The sequence below is a fragment of the Rhipicephalus microplus genome, chromosome 5, assembly GCF_043290135.1.
Source record: "Rhipicephalus microplus isolate Deutch F79 chromosome 5, USDA_Rmic, whole genome shotgun sequence".
Taxonomy (NCBI): Eukaryota; Metazoa; Arthropoda; class Arachnida; order Ixodida; family Ixodidae; genus Rhipicephalus; species Rhipicephalus microplus.
In genome coordinates this window covers 162,424,263-162,445,632 of record NC_134704.1, presented here as the reverse complement: position 1 = coordinate 162,445,632, position 21,370 = coordinate 162,424,263, and the positions used below count along the sequence as shown (strand labels likewise).

General features: G+C 45.6%; 9 non-coding genes across 9 annotated transcripts; all 9 read left to right on the top strand.

The window, feature by feature from the left end:
• The first annotated feature begins 248 nt into the window (after positions 1–248).
• TRNAW-CCA (transfer RNA tryptophan (anticodon CCA)) lies at positions 249–320 on the top strand. The gene has a single exon. It is a non-coding gene; the product is annotated as a tRNA-Trp (tRNA).
• Positions 321–4,706: 4,386 nt separating this feature from the next.
• TRNAW-CCA (transfer RNA tryptophan (anticodon CCA)) lies at positions 4,707–4,778 on the top strand. The gene has a single exon. It is a non-coding gene; the product is annotated as a tRNA-Trp (tRNA).
• A 1,198-nt stretch (positions 4,779–5,976) lies between these two features.
• On the top strand, positions 5,977–6,048 carry TRNAW-CCA (transfer RNA tryptophan (anticodon CCA)). The gene has a single exon. It is a non-coding gene; the product is annotated as a tRNA-Trp (tRNA).
• Positions 6,049–6,614: 566 nt separating this feature from the next.
• TRNAW-CCA (transfer RNA tryptophan (anticodon CCA)) lies at positions 6,615–6,686 on the top strand. The gene has a single exon. It is a non-coding gene; the product is annotated as a tRNA-Trp (tRNA).
• A 4,386-nt stretch (positions 6,687–11,072) lies between these two features.
• On the top strand, positions 11,073–11,144 carry TRNAW-CCA (transfer RNA tryptophan (anticodon CCA)). Its single transcript has one exon. It is a non-coding gene; the product is annotated as a tRNA-Trp (tRNA).
• A 3,110-nt stretch (positions 11,145–14,254) lies between these two features.
• Positions 14,255–14,326, top strand: TRNAW-CCA (transfer RNA tryptophan (anticodon CCA)). The gene has a single exon. It is a non-coding gene; the product is annotated as a tRNA-Trp (tRNA).
• Positions 14,327–15,524: 1,198 nt separating this feature from the next.
• TRNAW-CCA (transfer RNA tryptophan (anticodon CCA)) lies at positions 15,525–15,596 on the top strand. Its single transcript has one exon. It is a non-coding gene; the product is annotated as a tRNA-Trp (tRNA).
• A 2,483-nt stretch (positions 15,597–18,079) lies between these two features.
• Positions 18,080–18,151, top strand: TRNAW-CCA (transfer RNA tryptophan (anticodon CCA)). The gene has a single exon. It is a non-coding gene; the product is annotated as a tRNA-Trp (tRNA).
• Positions 18,152–20,628: 2,477 nt separating this feature from the next.
• TRNAW-CCA (transfer RNA tryptophan (anticodon CCA)) lies at positions 20,629–20,700 on the top strand. The gene has a single exon. It is a non-coding gene; the product is annotated as a tRNA-Trp (tRNA).
• The last annotated feature ends 670 nt before the right edge of the window (positions 20,701–21,370 follow it).

Below are 21,370 nucleotides of genomic sequence, written 5' to 3'. Positions count from 1 at the left end.
GCTACCGCGTGTGTGCGAACGCCTACACTAAGTGGACTCGGTGGCGATACGGTAGCACGTCTGAATCCAGATCACATGGTTGCGTGTTCGAATCGCGTCTGGGTCAAATTCTGTTTTTTATTATTTTCAACTATCTGTCTATCTATTAATTTGTCTGTCTACAATGACTTGTCTCTTTACCTGTGTTTCATCGACACAAGGCCGAGCAAAACATGCTACCGCGTGTGTGCGAACGGCTACCTTAAGCGGACTCGGTGGTGCAACTTTAGCACGTCTGACTCCAGATCAGAAGGTTGCGTGTTCGAATCACGTCCGGGTCAAATTCTCTTTTTTAATATTTTCATCTATCTGTCTATCTACTTATTTGTCTGTCTACAATGACTTGTCCCTTTACCTGTGCTTCATCGACACAAGGCCGAGCAAAACATGCTACCGCGTGTGTGCGAACGGCGACACTAAACGGACTCGGTGACGCAACGGTAGCGCGTCTGACTGCAGATTAGAAGGTTGCGTGTTCGAATCACATCCGGGTCAAGTTTTCTTTTTATCATTTTCATCTGTCTATCTACCTATTTGTCTGTCTTCAATGACTTGTCTCTTTACCTGTGCTGCATCGACAGAAGGACGAACAAAACATGCTACCGCGTGAGTGCTAACGGCTACACTAAGTGGACTCGGTGGCAACATGGTAGCACGTCTGACTCCAGATCAGAAGGTTGTGTGTTCGAATCACGTCTAGGTTAAATGCTCTTTTTTATTATTTTCAACTATCTGTCTATCTACTTATTTGTCATTCTGCAATGACTTGTCTCTTTACCTGTGCTTCATCGACAGAAGGCCGAGCAAAACATGCTACCACGTGTGTGCGAACGGCTGCGCTAAGTGGACTCGGTGGCGACACAGTAGCACGTCTGACTCCAGATCAGAAGTTTGCGTGTTCAAATCACGTTCGTGTTAGGTTCTTTTTTATTATTTTCATCTATCTGTCTATCTACTCATTTGTCTGTCTACAATGACTTGTCTCTTTACCTGTGCTTCATCGACAGAAGGCTGAGAAAATCATGCTACCGCGTGTGTGCGAAGGGCTACCCTATAGGCGGACTCGGTAGCGCAACGGTACCACGTCTAACTCCAGATCAGATGTTTGCGTGTTCGAATCACGTCTAGGTCTAATTCTCTTTTTTGTTATTTTTATCTGTCTACTTATTTGTCATTCTACAATGACTTGTCTTTTTACCTGTGCTTCATCGACAGAAGGCCGAGCAAAACATGCTACCGCGTGTGTGCGAACGGCTACCCTAAGTGGACTTGATGGCGACTCGGTAGCACGTCTGACTCCAGATCGGAAGGTTGCGTGTTCGAATCACGCCCGGGTCAAATTCTGTTTTTTTATTATTTTCATCTATCTGTCTATCTACTTATTTGTCTGTCTACAGTGACTCTTCTCTTTAGCTGTGCTTCATCGACAGAAGGCCAGGCAAAACATGCTACCACGTGTATTGAACGGCTACCCTAAGCGGACTCGGTGGCGAACTGGTAGCGCGTCCGACTCCAGATCAGAAGGTTGCGTGTTCGAATCACGTCCGTGTCAAGATCTCTTTTTTATTATTTTCATCTATCTCTCTATTTACTTATTTGTCAGTCTACAATGACTTGTCTCTTTACCTGTGCTTCATCGACAGAAGGCCGAGCAATACAAGCTACCACGTGTGTGCGAACGGCTGCCCTGAGCAAACTCGGAGGCGCAACGGTAGCGCGTCTGACTCCAGATCAGTAGGTTGCATGTTCAAATCACGTCCGGGTGAAATTCTCATTTTTATTGTTTTCAGCTATCTGTCTATCTCATTATTTGTCTGTCCCCAATGACTTGTCTCTTTACCTGTGCTTCATCGACACAAGGCCGAGCAAAACATGCTACCGCGTGTGTGCGAACGGCGACACTGAACGGACTCGGTGACGCAACGGTAGCGCGTCTGACTCCAGATCAGAAGGTTGGGTGCTCTAATCACGTCTGGGTCAAATTCTCTTTTTATTATTTTCATCTATCTGTCTGTCTACTTATTTGTCGGTCTACAATGACTCGTCTCTTTACCTGTGCTTCATCGACATAAGCTCGTGCAAAACATGCTACCACGTTTGTGCGAACGGCTACCCTAAGCGGATTCGCTGGCGCAACTTTAGCACGTCTGACTCCAGATCAGAAGGTTGCGTGTTCTAATCACGTCCGGGTCAAATTCTCTTTTTATTATTTTCATCTCTCTGTCTATATATTTATTTGTCTGTCTGCAATGACTTGTCCCTTTACCTGTGCTTCATCGACAGAAGGCCGAGCAAAACATGCTACCGCGTGTGTGCGAACGGCTACCCTAAGCGGACTCGGTGGCGCAACTTTAGCACGTCTGACTTCAGATCAAAAGGTTGCGTGTTCTAATCACGTCCGGGTCAAATTCTCTTTTTAATATTTTCATCTATCTGTCTATACCTACTTGTCCTTCTACAATGACTTGTCTCTTTACCTGTGCTTCCTCGACTGAAGGCCGTGCAAAACATGCTACCGCGTGTTTGCGAACGGCTACCCTAAACGGACTCGGTGGCGCAACGGTAGCGCGTCTGACTCCAGATAAGAAGGTTGCGTGTTCTAATCACGTTCGGGTTAAATTCTCTTTTTTATTATTTTCATCTGTCTTTATACTAATTTGTCTGTCTACAATGACTTGTCTTTTTACCTGTGCTTCATCGACAGAAGGCCGAGCAAAACATGCTACCGCGTGTGTGCGAACGGCTACCCTAAGTGGACTTGATGGCGACTCGGTAGCACGTCTGACTCCAGATCGGAAGGTTGCGTGTTCGAATCACGCCCGGGTCAAATTCTGTTTTTTTATTATTTTCATCTATCTGTCTATCTACTTATTTGTCTGTCTACAGTGACTCTTCTCTTTAGCTGTGCTTCATCGACAGAAGGCCAGGCAAAACATGCTACCACGTGTATTGAACGGCTACCCTAAGCGGACTCGGTGGCGAACTGGTAGCGCGTCCGACTCCAGATCAGAAGGTTGCGTGTTCGAATCACCTCCGTGTCAAGATCTCTTTTTTATTATTTTCATCTATCTCTCTATTTACTTATTTGTCTGTCTACAATGACTTGTCTCTTTACCTGTGCTTCATCGACAGAAGGCCGAGCAATACAAGCTACCACGTGTGTGCGAACGGCTGCCCTGAGCAAACTCGGAGGCGCAACGGTAGCGCGTCTGACTCCAGATCAGTAGGTTGCATGTTCAAATCACGTCCGGGTGAAATTCTCATTTTTATTGTTTTCAGCTATCTGTCTATCTCATTATTTGTCTGTCCCTAATGACTTGTCTCTTTACCTGTGCTTCATCGACACAAGGCCGAGCAAAACATGCTACCGCGTGTGTGCGAACGGCGACACTGAACGGACTCGGTGACGCAACGGTAGCGCGTCTGACTCCAGATCAGAAGGTTGGGTGCTCTAATCACGTCTGGGTCAAATTCTCTTTTTATTATTTTCATCTATCTGTCTGTCTACTTATTTGTCGGTCTACAATGACTCGTCTCTTTACCTGTGCTTCATCGACATAAGCTCGTGCAAAACATGCTACCACGTTTGTGCGAACGGCTACCCTAAGCGGATTCGCTGGCGCAACTTTAGCACGTCTGACTCCAGATCAGAAGGTTGCGTGTTCTAATCACGTCCGGGTCAAATTCTCTTTTTATTATTTTCATCTCTCTGTCTATATATTTATTTGTCTGTCTGCAATGACTTGTCCCTTTACCTGTGCTTCATCGACAGAAGGCCGAGCAAAACATGCTACCGCGTGTGTGCGAACGGCTACCCTAACGGGCTCGGTGGCGCAACTTTAGCACGTCTGACTTCAGATCAAAAGGTTGCGTGTTCTAATCACGTCCGGGTCAAATTCTCTTTTTAATATTTTCATCTATCTGTGTATACCTACTTGTCCTTCTACAATGACTTGTCTCTTTACCTGTGCTTCCTCGACTGAAGGCCGTGCAAAACATGCTACCGCGTGTTTGCGAACGGCTACCCTAAACGGACTCGGTGGCGCAACGGTAGCGCGTCTGACTCCAGATAAGAAGGTTGCGTGTTCTAATCACGTTCGGGTTAAATTCTCTTTTTTATTATTTTCATCTGTCTTTATACTAATTTGTCTGTCTACAATGACTTGTCTCTTTACCTTTGCTTCATCAATAGAAGGCTGACCAAAACATTCTACCACGTGTGTGCGAACGGCAACCCTAAGCGGACTCTGTGGCGAACCGGTAGCGCGTCTGACACCAGATCAGAAAGTTGCGTGTTCGAATGACGTCCGGGTCAAATTCTCTTTTTTATTATTTTCATCTGTCTATCTACTTATTTGTCTGTCTACAATGACTTGTGTCTTTACCAGTGCTTCATCGACAGATGGCCAAGCAAAACGTGCTACCGCGTGTGTGCGAACGCCTACACTAAGTGGACTCGGTGGCGATACGGTAGCACGTCTGAATCCAGATCACATGGTTGCGTGTTCGAATCGCGTCTGGGTCAAATTCTGTTTTTTATTATTTTCAACTATCTGTCTATCTATTAATTTGTCTGTCTACAATGACTTGTCTCTTTACCTGTGTTTCATCGACACAAGGCCGAGCAAAACATGCTACCGCGTGTGTGCGAACGGCTACCTTAAGCGGACTCGGTGGTGCAACTTTAGCACGTCTGACTCCAGATCAGAAGGTTGCGTGTTCGAATCACGTCCGGGTCAAATTCTCTTTTTTAATATTTTCATCTATCTGTCTATCTACTTATTTGTCTGTCTACAATGACTTGTCCCTTTACCTGTGCTTCATCGACACAAGGCCGAGCAAAACATGCTACCGCGTGTGTGCGAACGGCGACACTAAACGGACTCGGTGACGCAACGGTAGCGCGTCCGACTGCAGATTAGAAGGTTGCGTGTTCGAATCACATCCGGGTCAAGTTTTCTTTTTATCATTTTCATCTGTCTATCTACCTATTTGTCTGTCTTCAATGACTTGTCTCTTTACCTGTGCTGCATCGACAGAAGGACGAACAAAACATGCTACCGCGTGAGGGCTAACGGCTACACTAAGTGGACTCGGTGGCGACATGGTAGCACGTCTGACTCCAGATCAGACGGTTGTGTGTTCGAATCACGTCTAGGTTAAATGCTCTTTTTTATTATTTTCAACTATCTGTCTATCTACTTATTTGTCATTCTGCAATGACTTGTCTCTTTACCTGTGCTTCATCGACAGAAGGCCGAGCAAAACATGCTACCACGTGTGTGCGAACGGCTGCGCTAAGTGGACTCGGTGGCGACACAGTAGCACGTCTGACTCCAGATCAGAAGTTTGCGTGTTCGAATCACGTTCGTGTTAGGTTCTTTTTTATTATTTTCATCTATCTGTCTATCTACTCATTTGTCTGTCTACAATGACTTGTCTCTTTACCTGTGCTTCATCGACAGAAGGCTGAGAAAATCATGCTACCGCGTGTGTGCGAAGGGCTACCCTATAGGCGGACTCGGTTGCGCAACGGTACCACGTCTAACTCCAGATCAGATGTTTGCGTGTTCGAATCACGTCTAGGTCAAATTCTCTTTTTTGTTATTTTTATCTGTCTACTTATTTGTCATTCTACAATGACTTGTCTTTTTACCTGTGCTTCATCGACAGAAGGCCGAGCAAAACATGCTACCGCGTGTGTGCGAACGGCTACCCTAAGTGGACTTGATGGCGACTCGGTAGCACGTCTGACTCCAGATCAGAAGGTTGTGTGTTCGAATCACGTTTGGGGCAACTTCTCTTTTTATTTTTTTTATCTATCTGAATATCTACTTATTTGTCTGTCTACAATGACTTGTCCCTTTACATGGGATTCATCGACAGTAGGCCGAGCAAAACATGCTACCACGTTTGTGCGAACGGCTACCCTAAGCGGACTCGGTGGCGCAACGGTAGCGCGTCTGACTCCAGATCGGAAGGTTGCGTGTTCGAATCACGTCTAGGTTAAATGCTCTTTTTTATTATTTTCAACTATCTGTCTATCTACTTATTTGTCATTCTGCAATGACTTGTCTCTTTACCTGTGCTTCATCGACAGAAGGCCGAGCAAAACATGCTACCACGTGTGTGCGAACGGCTGCGCTAAGTGGACTCGGTGGCGATACGGTAGCACGTCTGACTCCAGATCACATGGTTGCGTGTTCGAATCACGCCTAGGTCAAATTCTCTTTTTTATTATTTTCAACTATCTGTCTATCTACTTATTTGTCTGTCTACAATGACTTGTCTCTTTACCTGTGTTTCAACGACAGAAGGCCGAGCAAAACATCCACGTGTGTGCGAACGACTACCTTAAGCGGACGCGGTGGTGCAACTTTAGCACGTCTGACTCCAGATCAGAAGGTTGCGTGGTTCAATCACGTCCGGGTCAAATTCTCTTTTTTAATATTTTCATCTATCCGTCTATCTACTTATTTGTCTGTCTACAATGACTTGTCTCTTTACCTGTGTTTCATCGACAGAAGGCCGAGCAAAACATGCTACCACGTATGTGCGAACGACTAGCTTAAGCGGACGCGGTGGTGCAACTTTAGCACGTCTGACTCCAGATCAGAAGGTTGCGTGTTCGAATCACGTCCGGGTCAAATTCTCTTTTTTAATATTTTCATCTATCTGTCTATCTACTTATTTGTCTGTCTACAATGACTTGTCCCTTTACCTGTGCTTCATCGACACAAGGCCGAGCAAAACATGCTACCGCGTGTGTGCGAACGGCGACACTAAACGGACTCGGTGACGCAACGGTAGCGCGTCTGACTGCAGATTAGAAGGTTGCGTGTTCGAATCACATCCGGGTCAATTTTTCTTTTTATCATTTTCATCTGTCTATCTACCTATTTGTCTGTCTTCAATGACTTGTCTCTTTACCTGTGCTGCATCGACAGAAGGACGAACAAAACATGCTACCGCGTGAGTGCTAACGGCTACACTAAGTGGACTCGGTGGCAACATGGTAGCACGTCTGACTCCAGATCAGAAGGTTGTGTGTTCGAATCACGTCTAGGTTAAATGCTCTTTTTTATTATTTTCAACTATCTGTCTATCTACTTATTTGTCATTCTGCAATGACTTGTCTCTTTACCTGTGCTTCATCGACAGAAGGCCGAGCAAAACATGCTACCACGTGTGTGCGAACGGCTGCGCTAAGTGGACTCGGTGGCGACACAGTAGCACGTCTGACTCCAGATCAGAAGTTTGCGTGTTCGAATCACGTTCGTGTTAGGTTCTTTTTTATTATTTTCATCTATCTGTCTATCTACTCATTTGTCTGTCTACAATGACTTGTCTCTTTACCTGTGCTTCATCGACAGAAGGCTGAGAAAATCATGCTACCGCGTGTGTGCGAAGGGCTACCCTATAGGCGGACTCGGTAGCGCAACGGTACCACGTCTAACTCCAGATCAGATGTTTGCGTGTTCGAATCACGTCTAGGTCAAATTCTCTTTTTTGTTATTTTTATCTGTCTACTTATTTGTCATTCTACAATGACTTGTCTTTTTACCTGTGCTTCATCGACAGAAGGCCGAGCAAAACATGCTACCGCGTGTGTGCGAACGGCTACCCTAAGTGGACTTGATGGCGACTCGGTAGCACGTCTGACTCCAGATCGGAAGGTTGCGTGTTCGAATCACGCCCGGGTCAAATTCTGTTTTTTTATTATTTTCATCTATCTGTCTATCTACTTATTTGTCTGTCTACAGTGACTCTTCTCTTTAGCTGTGCTTCATCGACAGAAGGCCAGGCAAAACATGCTACCACGTGTATTGAACGGCTACCCTAAGCGGACTCGGTGGCGAACTGGTAGCGCGTCCGACTCCAGATCAGAAGGTTGCGTGTTCGAATCACGTCCGTGTCAAGATCTCTTTTTTATTATTTTCATCTATCTCTCTATTTACTTATTTGTCTGTCTACAATGACTTGTCTCTTTACCTGTGCTTCATCGACAGAAGGCCGAGCAATACAAGCTACCACGTGTGTGCGAACGGCTGCCCTGAGCAAACTCGGAGGCGCAACGGTAGCGCGTCTGACTCCAGATCAGTAGGTTGCATGTTCAAATCACGTCCGGGTGAAATTCTCATTTTTATTGTTTTCAGCTATCTGTCTATCTCATTATTTGTCTGTCCCCAATGACTTGTCTCTTTACCTGTGCTTCATCGACACAAGGCCGAGCAAAACATGCTACCGCGTGTGTGCGAACGGCGACACTGAACGGACTCGGTGACGCAACGGTAGCGCGTCTGACTCCAGATCAGAAGGTTGGGTGCTCTAATCACGTCTGGGTCAAATTCTCTTTTTATTATTTTCATCTATCTGTCTGTCTACTTATTTGTCGGTCTACAATGACTCGTCTCTTTACCTGTGCTTCATCGACATAAGCTCGTGCAAAACATGCTACCACGTTTGTGCGAACGGCTACCCTAAGCGGATTCGCTGGCGCAACTTTAGCACGTCTGACTCCAGATCAGAAGGTTGCGTGTTCTAATCACGTCCGGGTCAAATTCTCTTTTTATTATTTTCATCTCTCTGTCTATATATTTATTTGTCTGTCTGCAATGACTTGTCCCTTTACCTGTGCTTCATCGACAGAAGGCCGAGCAAAACATGCTACCGCGTGTGTGCGAACGGCTACCCTAAGCGGACTCGGTGGCGCAACTTTAGCACGTCTGACTTCAGATCAAAAGGTTGCGTGTTCTAATCACGTCCGGGTCAAATTCTCTTTTTAATATTTTCATCTATCTGTCTATACCTACTTGTCCTTCTACAATGACTTGTCTCTTTACCTGTGCTTCCTCGACTGAAGGCCGTGCAAAACATGCTACCGCGTGTTTGCGAACGGCTACCCTAAACGGACTCGGTGGCGCAACGGTAGCGCGTCTGACTCCAGATAAGAAGGTTGCGTGTTCTAATCACGTTCGGGTTAAATTCTCTTTTTTATTATTTTCATCTGTCTTTATACTAATTTGTCTGTCTACAATGACTTGTCTTTTTACCTGTGCTTCATCGACAGAAGGCCGAGCAAAACATGCTACCGCGTGTGTGCGAACGGCTACCCTAAGTGGACTTGATGGCGACTCGGTAGCAAGTCTGACTCCAGATCGGAAGGTTGCGTGTTCGAATCACGCCCGGGTCAAATTCTGTTTTTTTATTATTTTCATCTATCTGTCTATCTACTTATTTGTCTGTCTACAGTGACTCTTCTCTTTAGCTGTGCTTCATCGACAGAAGGCCAGGCAAAACATGCTACCACGTGTATTGAACGGCTACCCTAAGCGGACTCGGTGGCGAACTGGTAGCGCGTCCGACTCCAGATCAGAAGGTTGCGTGTTCGAATCACCTCCGTGTCAAGATCTCTTTTTTATTATTTTCATCTATCTCTCTATTTACTTATTTGTCTGTCTACAATGACTTGTCTCTTTACCTGTGCTTCATCGACAGAAGGCCGAGCAATACAAGCTACCACGTGTGTGCGAACGGCTGCCCTGAGCAAACTCGGAGGCGCAACGGTAGCGCGTCTGACTCCAGATCAGTAGGTTGCATGTTCAAATCACGTCCGGGTGAAATTCTCATTTTTATTGTTTTCAGCTATCTGTCTATCTCATTATTTGTCTGTCCCTAATGACTTGTCTCTTTACCTGTGCTTCATCGACACAAGGCCGAGCAAAACATGCTACCGCGTGTGTGCGAACGGCGACACTGAACGGACTCGGTGACGCAACGGTAGCGCGTCTGACTCCAGATCAGAAGGTTGGGTGCTCTAATCACGTCTGGGTCAAATTCTCTTTTTATTATTTTCATCTATCTGTCTGTCTACTTATTTGTCGGTCTACAATGACTCGTCTCTTTACCTGTGCTTCATCGACATAAGCTCGTGCAAAACATGCTACCACGTTTGTGCGAACGGCTACCCTAAGCGGATTCGCTGGCGCAACTTTAGCACGTCTGACTCCAGATCAGAAGGTTGCGTGTTCTAATCACGTCCGGGTCAAATTCTCTTTTTATTATTTTCATCTCTCTGTCTATATATTTATTTGTCTGTCTGCAATGACTTGTCCCTTTACCTGTGCTTCATCGACAGAAGGCCGAGCAAAACATGCTACCGCGTGTGTGCGAACGGCTACCCTAACGGACTCGGTGGCGCAACTTTAGCACGTCTGACTTCAGATCAAAAGGTTGCGTGTTCTAATCACGTCCGGGTCAAATTCTCTTTTTAATATTTTCATCTATCTGTGTATACCTACTTGTCCTTCTACAATGACTTGTCTCTTTACCTGTGCTTCCTCGACTGAAGGCCGTGCAAAACATGCTACCGCGTGTTTGCGAACGGCTACCCTAAACGGACTCGGTGGCGCAACGGTAGCGCGTCTGACTCCAGATAAGAAGGTTGCGTGTTCTAATCACGTTCGGGTTAAATTCTCTTTTTTATTATTTTCATCTGTCTTTATACTAATTTGTCTGTCTACAATGACTTGTCTCTTTACCTTTGCTTCATCAATAGAAGGCTGACCAAAACATTCTACCACGTGTGTGCGAACGGCAACCCTAAGCGGACTCTGTGGCGAACCGGTAGCGCGTCTGACACCAGATCAGAAAGTTGCGTGTTCGAATGACGTCCGGGTCAAATTCTCTTTTTTATTATTTTCATCTGTCTATCTACTTATTTGTCTGTCTACAATGACTTGTGTCTTTACCAGTGCTTCATCGACAGATGGCCAAGCAAAACGTGCTACCGCGTGTGTGCGAACGCCTACACTAAGTGGACTCGGTGGCGATACGGTAGCACGTCTGAATCCTGATCACATGGTTGCGTGTTCGAATCGCGTCTGGGTCAAATTCTGTTTTTTATTATTTTCAACTATCTGTCTATCTATTAATTTGTCTGTCTACAATGACTTGTCTCTTTACCTGTGTTTCATCGACACAAGGCCGAGCAAAACATGCTACCGCGTGTGTGCGAACGGCTACCTTAAGCGGACTCGGTGGTGCAACTTTAGCACGTCTGACTCCAGATCAGAAGGTTGCGTGTTCGAATCACGTCCGGGTCAAATTCTCTTTTTTAATATTTTCATCTATCTGTCTATCTACTTATTTGTCTGTCTACAATGACTTGTCCCTTTACCTGTGCTTCATCGACACAAGGCCGAGCAAAACATGCTACCGCGTGTGTGCGAACGGCGACACTAAACGGACTCGGTGACGCAACGGTAGCGCGTCTGACTGCAGATTAGAAGGTTGCGTGTTCGAATCACATCCGGGTCAAGTTTTCTTTTTATCATTTTCATCTGTCTATCTACCTATTTGTCTGTCTTCAATGACTTGTCTCTTTACCTGTGCTTCATCGACAGAAGGCCGAGCAAAACATGCTACCACGTGTGTGCGAACGGCTGCGCTAAGTGGACTCGGTGGCGATACGGTAGCACGTCTGACTCCAGATCACATGGTTGCGTGTTCGAATCACGCCTAGGTCAAATTCTCTTTTTTATTATTTTCAACTATCTGTCTATCTACTTATTTGTCTGTCTACAATGACTTGTCTCTTTACCTGTGTTTCAACGACAGAAGGCCGAGCAAAACATCCACGTGTGTGCGAACGACTACCTTAAGCGGACGCGGTGGTGCAACTTTAGCACGTCTGACTCCAGATCAGAAGGTTGCGTGGTTCAATCACGTCCGGGTCAAATTCTCTTTTTTAATATTTTCATCTATCCGTCTATCTACTTATTTGTCTGTCTACAATGACTTGTCTCTTTACCTGTGTTTCATCGACAGAAGGCCGAGCAAAACATGCTACCACGTATGTGCGAACGACTAGCTTAAGCGGACGCGGTGGTGAAACTTTAGCACGTCTGACTCCAGATCAGAAGGTTGCGTGGTCCAATCACGTCCGGGTCAAATTCTCTTTTTTAATATTTTCATCTACCTGTCTATCTACTTATTTGTCTGTCTACAATGACTTGTCTCTTTACCTGTGCTTCATCGACAGAAGGCCGAGAAAATCATGCTACCGCGTGTGTGCGAAGGGCTACCCTATAGGCGGAGTCGGTTGCGCAACGGTACCACGTCTAACTCCAGATCAGATGTTTGCGTGTTCGAATCACGTCTGGGTCAAATTCTCTTTTTTTGTTATTTTTATCTATCTACTTATTTGTCATTCTACAATGACTTGTCTCTTTACCTGTGCTTCACAGACAGAAGGCCGAGCAAAACATGCTACCGCGTGTGTGCGAATGGCTACCCTAAGTGGACTTGATGGCGACTCGGTAGCACGTCTGACTCCAGATCAGAAGGTTGCGTGTTCGAATCACGCCCGGGTCAAATTCTCTTTTTTTATTATTTTCATCTCTCTGTCTATCTACTTATTTGTCTGTCTACAATGACTTGTCTCTTCACCTGTGGTTCATCGACAGAAGGCCAGGCAAAACATGCTACCACGTGTATTGAACGGCTACCCTAAGCGGACTCGGTGGCGAACTGGTAGCGCGTCCGACTCCAGATCAGAAGGTTGCGTGTTCGAATCACCTCCGTGTCAAGATCTCTTTTTTATTATTTTCATCTATCTCTCTATTTACTTGTTTGTCAGTCTACAATGACTTGTCTCTTTACCTGTGCTTCATCGACAGAAGGCCGAGCAATACAAGCTACCACGTGTGTGCGAACGGCTGCCCTGAGCAAACTCGGAGGCGCAACGGTAGCGCGTCTGACTCCAGATCAGTAGGTTGCATGTTCAAATCACGTCCGGGTGAAATTCTCATTTTTATTGTTTTCAGCTATCTGTCTATCTCATTATTTGTCTGTCCCTAATGACTTGTCTCTTTACCTGTGCTTCATCGACACAAGGCCGAGCAAAACATGCTACCGCGTGTGTGCGAACGGCGACACTGAACGGACTCGGTGACGCAACGGTAGCGCGTCTGACTCCAGATCAGAAGGTTGGGTGCTCTAATCACGTCTGGGTCAAATTCTCTTTTTATTATTTTCATCTATCTGTCTGTCTACTTATTTGTCGGTCTACAATGACTCGTCTCTTTACCTGTGCTTCATCGACATAAGCTCGTGCAAAACATGCTACCACGTTTGTGCGAACGGCTACCCTAAGCGGATTCGCTGGCGCAACTTTAGCACGTCTGACTCCAGATCAGAAGGTTGCGTGTTCTAATCACGTCCGGGTCAAATTCTCTTTTTATTATTTTCATCTCTCTGTCTATATATTTATTTGTCTGTCTGCAATGACTTGTCCCTTTACCTGTGCTTCATCGACAGAAGGCCGAGCAAAACATGCTACCGCGTGTGTGCGAACGGCTACCCTAACGGACTCGGTGGCGCAACTTTAGCACGTCTGACTTCAGATCAAAAGGTTGCGTGTTCTAATCACGTCCGGGTCAAATTCTCTTTTTAATATTTTCATCTATCTGTGTATACCTACTTGTCCTTCTACAATGACTTGTCTCTTTACCTGTGCTTCCTCGACTGAAGGCCGTGCAAAACATGCTACCGCGTGTTTGCGAACGGCTACCCTAAACGGACTCGGTGGCGCAACGGTAGCGCGTCTGACTCCAGATAAGAAGTTTGCGTGTTCTAATCACGTTCGGGTTAAATTCTCTTTTTTATTATTTTCATCTGTCTTTATACTAATTTGTCTGTCTACAATGACTTGTCTCTTTACCTTTGCTTCATCAATAGAAGGCCGACCAAAACATTCTACCACGTGTGTGCGAACGGCAACCCTAAGCGGACTCTGTGGCGAACCGGTAGCGCGTCTGACACCAGATCAGAAAGTTGCGTGTTCGAATGACGTCCGGGTCAAATTCTCTTTTTTATTATTTTCATCTGTCTATCTACTTATTTGTCTGTCTACAATGACTTGTGTCTTTACCAGTGCTTCATCGACAGATGGCCAAGCAAAACGTGCTACCGCGTGTGTGCGAACGCCTACACTAAGTGGACTCGGTGGCGATACGGTAGCACGTCTGAATCCAGATCACATGGTTGCGTGTTCGAATCGCGTCTGGGTCAAATTCTGTTTTTTATTATTTTCAACTATCTGTCTATCTATTAATTTGTCTGTCTACAATGACTTGTCTCTTTACCTGTGTTTCATCGACACAAGGCCGAGCAAAACATGCTACCGCGTGTGTGCGAACGGCTACCTTAAGCGGACTCGGTGGTGCAACTTTAGCACGTCTGACTCCAGATCAGAAGGTTGCGTGTTCGAATCACGTCCGGGTCAAATTCTCTTTTTTAATATTTTCATCTATCTGTCTATCTACTTATTTGTCTGTCTACAATGACTTGTCCCTTTACCTGTGCTTCATCGACACAAGGCCGAGCAAAACATGCTACCGCGTGTGTGCGAACGGCGACACTAAACGGACTCGGTGACGCAACGGTAGCGCGTCTGACTGCAGATTAGAAGGTTGCGTGTTCGAATCACATCCGGGTCAAGTTTTCTTTTTATCATTTTCATCTGTCTATCTACCTATTTGTCTGTCTTCAATGACTTGTCTCTTTACCTGTGCTGCATCGACAGAAGGACGAACAAAACATGCTACCGCGTGAGTGCTAACGGCTACACTAAGTGGACTCGGTGGCGACATGGTAGCACGTCTGACTCCAGATCAGAAGGTTGTGTGTTCGAATCACGTCTAGGTTAAATGCTCTTTTTTATTATTTTCAACTATCTGTCTATCTACTTATTTGTCATTCTGCAATGACTTGTCTCTTTACCTGTGCTTCATCGACAGAAGGCCGAGCAAAACATGCTACCACGTGTGTGCGAACGGCTGCGCTAAGTGGACTCGGTGGCGACACAGTAGCACGTCTGACTCCAGATCAGAAGTTTGCGTGTTCGAATCACGTTCGTGTTAGGTTCTTTTTTATTATTTTCATCTATCTGTCTATCTACTCATTTGTCTGTCTACAATGACTTGTCTCTTTACCTGTGCTTCATCGACAGAAGGCTGAGAAAATCATGCTACCGCGTGTGTGCGAAGGGCTACTCTATAGGCGGACTCGGTTGCGCAACGGTACCACGTCTAACTCCAGATCAGATGTTTGCGTGTTCGAATCACGTCTAGGTCAAATTCTCTTTTTTGTTATTTTTATCTGTCTACTTATTTGTCATTCTACAATGACTTGTCTTTTTACCTGTGCTTCATCGACAGAAGGCCGAGCAAAACATGCTACCGCGTGTGTGCGAACGGCTACCCTAAGTGGACTTGATGGCGACTCGGTAGCACGTCTGACTCCAGATCAGAAGGTTGTGTGTTCGAATCACGTTTGGGGCAACTTCTCTTTTTATTTTTTTTATCTATCTGAATATCTACTTATTTGTCTGTCTACAATGACTTGTCCCTTTACATGGGATTCATCGACAGTAGGCCGAGCAAAACATGCTACCACGTTTGTGCGAACGGCTACCCTAAGCGGACTCGGTGGCGCAACGGTAGCGCGTCTGACTCCAGATCGGAAGGTTGCGTGTTCGAATCACGTCTAGGTTAAATGCTCTTTTTTATTATTTTCAACTATCTGTCTATCTACTTATTTGTCATTCTGCAATGACTTGTCTCTTTACCTGTGCTTCATCGACAGAAGGCCGAGCAAAACATGCTACCACGTGTGTGCGAACGGCTGCGCTAAGTGGACTCGGTGGCGACACAGTAGCACGTCTGACTCCAGATCAGAAGTTTGCGTGTTCGAATCACGTTCGTGTTAGGTTCTTTTTTATTATTTTCATCTATCTGTCTATCTACTCATTTGTCTGTCTACAATGACTTGTCTCTTTACCTGTGCTTCATCGACATAAGGCCGTGCAAAACATGCTACCACGTTTGTGCGAACGGCTACCCTAAGCGGACTCGGTGGCGCAACTCTAGCACGTCTGATGTCCAGATCAGAAGGTTCCGTGTTCTAACCACGTCCATGTCAAATTCTCTTTTTATTATTTTCATCTATCTGTCTATCTACTTATTTGTCTTTTTACAATGACTTGTTCTTTACCTGTGCTTCGTCGACAGAAGGCCGTGCAAAACCTGCTACCGCATGTGTGCGAACGGCCACCCTAAATGGACTTGGTGGCGCAACGGTAGCCCGTCTGACTCCAGGTCAGAAGGTAGTGTGTTCGAATCACGTTCGGGTCAAATTCTCTTTTTTAATATTTTCATCTGTCTATCTACTTATTTGTCTGTCTACAATGACTTGTCTCTTTACCTGTGCTTCATCGACAGACGGCCGAGCAAAACATGCTACCGCGTGTGTGCTAACGCCTACACTAAGTGGACTCGGTGGCGATAAGGTAGCACGTCTGACTCCAGATCACATGGTTGCGTGTTCGAATCACGTCTAGGTCAAATTCTCTTTTTTATTATTTTCAACTATCTGTCTATCTACTTATTTGTCTGTCTACAATGACTTGTCTCTTTACCTGTGTTTAATCGACAGAAGGCCGAGCAAAACATGCTACCGCATGTGTGCGAACGACTACCTTAAGCGGACGCGGTGGTGCAATTTTAGCACGTCTGACTCCAGATCAGAAGGTTGCGTGGTCCAATCACGTCCGGGTCAAATTCTCTTTTTTAATATTTTCATTTATCTGTCTATCTACTTATTTGTCTGTCTACAATGACTTGTCTCTTTACCTGTGCTTCATCGACAGAAGGCCGAGCAAAACATGCTACCGCGTGTGTGCGAAGGGCAACCCTATAGGCGGACTTGGTGGCGCAACGGTATTACGTCTGACTCCAGATCAGAAGGTTGTGTGTTCGAATCACGTTTGGGTCAAATTCTCTTTTTATTATTTTCATCTATATGAATATTGACTTATTTGTCAGTCTACAATGAATTGTCCCTTTACTTAAGATTCGTCGACAGAAGGCCGAGCAAAACTTATACCACGTTTGTGCGAACGGCTGCCCTGAGCGGACTCGGAGGCGCAAGGGTAGCGCGTCTGAATCCCGATCAGAAGGTTGCGTGTTCTAATCACGCCTGGGTCAAATTCTCTTTTTAATATTTTCATCTATCTGTCTGTCTACTTATTTGTCGGTCTACAATGACTTGTCTGTTTACCTGTGCTTCATCGACATAAGGCCGTGCATAACATGCTACCACGTTTGTGCGAACGGCTACTCTAAGCGAATTCGCTGGCGCAACTTTAGCACGTCTGACTCCAGATCAGAAGGTGCCGTGTACTAATCACGTCCATGTCAAATTCTCATTTTTATTGTTTTCAGCTATCTGTCTATCTACTTATTTGTCTGTCCAAAATGACTTGTCTCTTTACCTGTGCTTCATCGACAGATGGCCGTGCAAAAAATGCTATCGCGTGGGTGCGATGTCTGCCCAAAGCGCACTCGGTGGCGCAACTCTAGCACGTCTGACTTCAGATCAGAAGGTTCCGTGTTCTAATCACGTCCATGTCAAATTCTCTTTTTATTATTTTCATCTATCTGTCTATCTACTTATTTGTCTTTCTACAATGACTTGTTCTTCACCTGTGCTTCGTCGACAGAAGGCCGTGCAAAATCTGCTACCGCGTGTGTGCTAACGCCTACACTAAGTGGACTCGGTAACGATACGGTAGCACGTCTGACTCCAGATCAGAAGGTTGTGTGCTCGAATTACGTTTGGGTCAAATTCTCTTTTTTATTGTTTTCAGCTATCTGTCTATCTACTTATTTGTCTGTCCACAATGACTTGTCTCTTTACCTGTGCTTCATCGAAAGAAGGCAGTGCAAAACATGCTACCGCGTGGGTGCAATGTCTGCCCAAAGCGCACTCGGTGGCGCAGCTGTAGCGCGTCTGACTCCCGATCAGAAGGTTGCGTGTTCTAATCACGCCTGGGTCAAACTCTCTTTTTATTATTTTCATCTATCTGTTTGTCTACTTATTTGTCGGTCTACAATGACTTGTCTCTTTACCTGTGCTTCATCGACAGAAGGCCGAGCAAAACATGCTACCGCGTGTGTGCCAACGACTACCTTAAGCGGACGCGGTGGTGCAACTTTAGCACGTCTGACTCCAGATCAGAAGGTTGCGTGTTCGAATCACGTCCGGGTCAAGTTCTCTTTTTTATCAATTTCATCTGTCTATCCACTTATTTGTCTGTCTACAATGACTTGTCTCTTTACCTGTGCTTCATCGACAGAAGGCCGAGCAAAACATGCTACCGCGTGTGTGCGAACGGCTACACTAAGTGTACTCGGTGGCGATACGGTAGCACGTCTGACTCCAGATCACAAGGTAGCGTGTTCGAATTACGTCCGGGTCAAAATCTCTTTTTTGTTATTTTCATATGTTTATCTTTTTTGTGTCTGTCTACGATGACTTGTCTCTTTACCTGTGCTTCATCGACAGAAGGCCGAGCAAAACATGCTACCGCGTGTGTACGAACGGCCACCCTAAACGGACTCGGTGGCGACATCGTAGCACGTCTGACTCCAGATCAGAAGGTTGCGCGTTTGAATCACGTCCGGATCAAATTCTCTTTTTTATTGTTTTCAACTATCTGTCTATCTACTTATTTGTCTGTCTACAATGACTTGTCCCTTTACCTGTGCTTCATCGACAGAAGGCCGAGCAAAACATGCTACCGCGTGTGTGTGAACGGTTACTCTAAGCGGACTCGGTGGCGCAACTTTAGCACGTGTGACTCCAGATCAGAAGGTTGTTTGTTCTAATCACGTGCGGGTCAAATTCTCTTTTTAATATTTTCATCTATCTGTCTATCTACTTATTTGTCTGTCTGCAATGACTTGTTCCTTTACATGTGCTTCATCGACAGAAGGCCGAGCAAAACATGCTACCACGTGTGTGCGAACGTCTGCCCAAAGCGCACTCGGTGGCGCAACTGTAGCGCGTCTAACTCCCGAAGAGAAGGTTGCGTGTTCTTATCACGTCTGGGTGAAATTCTCTTTTTATTATTTTCATCTATCTGTCTATCTACTTATTTGTCTGTCTACAATGACTTGTCCCTTTACCTGTGCTTCATCGACATAAGGCCGTGCAAAACATGCTACCACGTGTGTGCGAACGGCTACCCTAAACGGACTCGGTGGCGCAACTTTAGCACGCCTGACTTCAGATCAGAAGGTTGCGTGTTCTAATCACGTCCGCGTCAAAATCTCTTTTTATTATTTTCATCTATCTGTCTATCTACTCATTTGTCTGTCTGCAATGACTTGTCTCTTTACCTGTGCTTCATCGACAGAAGGCCGAGCAAAACAAGCTACCGCGTGTGTGCGAACGGTTACTCTGGGCGGACTCGGTGGCGCAACTTTAGCTCGTCCGACTCCAAATCAGAAGGTTGCTTGTTCTAATCACGTCCGGGTCAAATTCTCTTTTTATTATTTTCATCTATCTGTCTATCTACTTATTTTTCCTTCTACATTGACTTGTCCCTTTACCTGGGCTTCATCGACATAAGGCCGTGCAAAACATGCTACCACGTGTGTGCGAACGGCTACCCTAAGCGGACTTGGTGGCGAAACTTTCGCACGTCTGACTCCAGATCAGAAGGTTGCGTGTTCTCATCACGTCCGCGTCAAATTCTCTTTTTATTATTTTCATCTATCTGTCTATCTTCTTATTTGTCTGTCTACAATGACTTGTCTCTTTACTGTGCTTCATCGACAGAAGGCCGAGCGAAACATGCTACCGCGTGTGTACGAAGGGCAACCCTATAGGCGGACTTGGTGGCGCAACGGTATTACGTCTGACTCCAGATCAGAAGGTTGTGTGTTCGAATCACGTTTGGGTCAAATTCTCTTTTTATTATTTTCATCTATATGAATATTGACTTATTTGTCAGTCTACAATGAATTGTCCCTTTACTTAAGATTCGTCGACAGAAGGCCGAGCAAAACTTATACCACGTTTGTGCGAACGGCTGCCCTGAGCGGACTCGGAGGCGCAAGGGTAGCGCGTCTGAATCCCGATCAGAAGGTTGCGTGTTCTAATCACGCCTGGGTCAAATTCTCTTTTTATTATTTTCATCTATCTGTCTGTCTACTTATTTGTCGGTCTACAATGACTTGTCTGTTTACCTGTGCTTCATCGACATAAGGCCGTGCATAACATGGTACCACGTTTGTGCGAACGGCTACTCTAAGCGAATTCGCTGGCGCAACTTTAGCACGTCTGACTCCAGATCAGAAGGTGCCGTGTACTAATCACATCCGTGTCAAATTCTCAATTTTATTGTTTTCAGCTATCTGTCTATCTACTTATTTGTCTGTCCAAAATGACTTGTCTCTTTACCTGTGCTTCATCGACAGATGGCCGTGCAAAAAATGCTATCGCGTGGGTGCGATGTCTGCCCAAAGCGCACTCGGTGGCGCAACTCTAGCACGTCTGACTTCAGATCAGAAGGTTCCGTGTTCTAATCACGTCCATGTCAAATTCTCTTTTTATTATTTTCATCTATCTGTCTATCTACTTATTTGTCTTTCTACAATGACTTGTTCTTTACCTGTGCTTCGTCGACAGAAGGCCGTGCAAAATCTGCTACCGCATGTGTGCGAACGGCCACCCTAAATGGACTCGGTGGCGCAACGGTAGCCCGTCTGACTCCAGATCAGAAGGTTGTGTGTTCGAATCACGTTCGGGTCAAATTCTCTTTTTTATTATTTTCATCTGTCTATCTACTTATTTGTCTGTCTACAATGACTTGTCTCTTTACCTGTGCTTCATCGACATAAGGCCGAGCAAAACGTGCTACCGCGTGTGTGCTAACGCCTACACTAAGTGGACTCGGTGGCGATACGGTAGCACGTCTGACTCCAGATCAGAAGGTTGTGTGCTCGAATTACGTTTGGGTCAAATTCTCTTTTTTATTGTTTTCAGCTATCTGTCTATCTACTTATTTGTCTGTCCACAATGACTTGTCTCTTTACCTGTGCTTCATCGAAAGAAGGCAGTGCAAAACATGCTACCGCGTGGGTGCGATGTCTGCCCAAAGCGCACTCGGTGGCGCAGCTGTAGCGCGTCTGACTCCCGATCAGAAGGTTGCGTGTTCTAATCACGCCTGGGTCAAATTCTCTTTTTAATATTTTCATCTATCTGTTTGTCTACTTATTTGTCGGTCTACAATGACTTGTCTCTTTACCTGTGCTTCATCGACAGAAGGCCGAGCAAAACATGCTACCGCGTGTGTGCCAACGACTACCTTAAGCGGACGCGGTGGTGCAACTTTAGCACGTCTGACTCGAGATCAGAAGGTTGCGTGTTCGAATCAGGTCCGGGTCAAGTTCTCTTTTTTATCAATTTCATCTGTCTATCC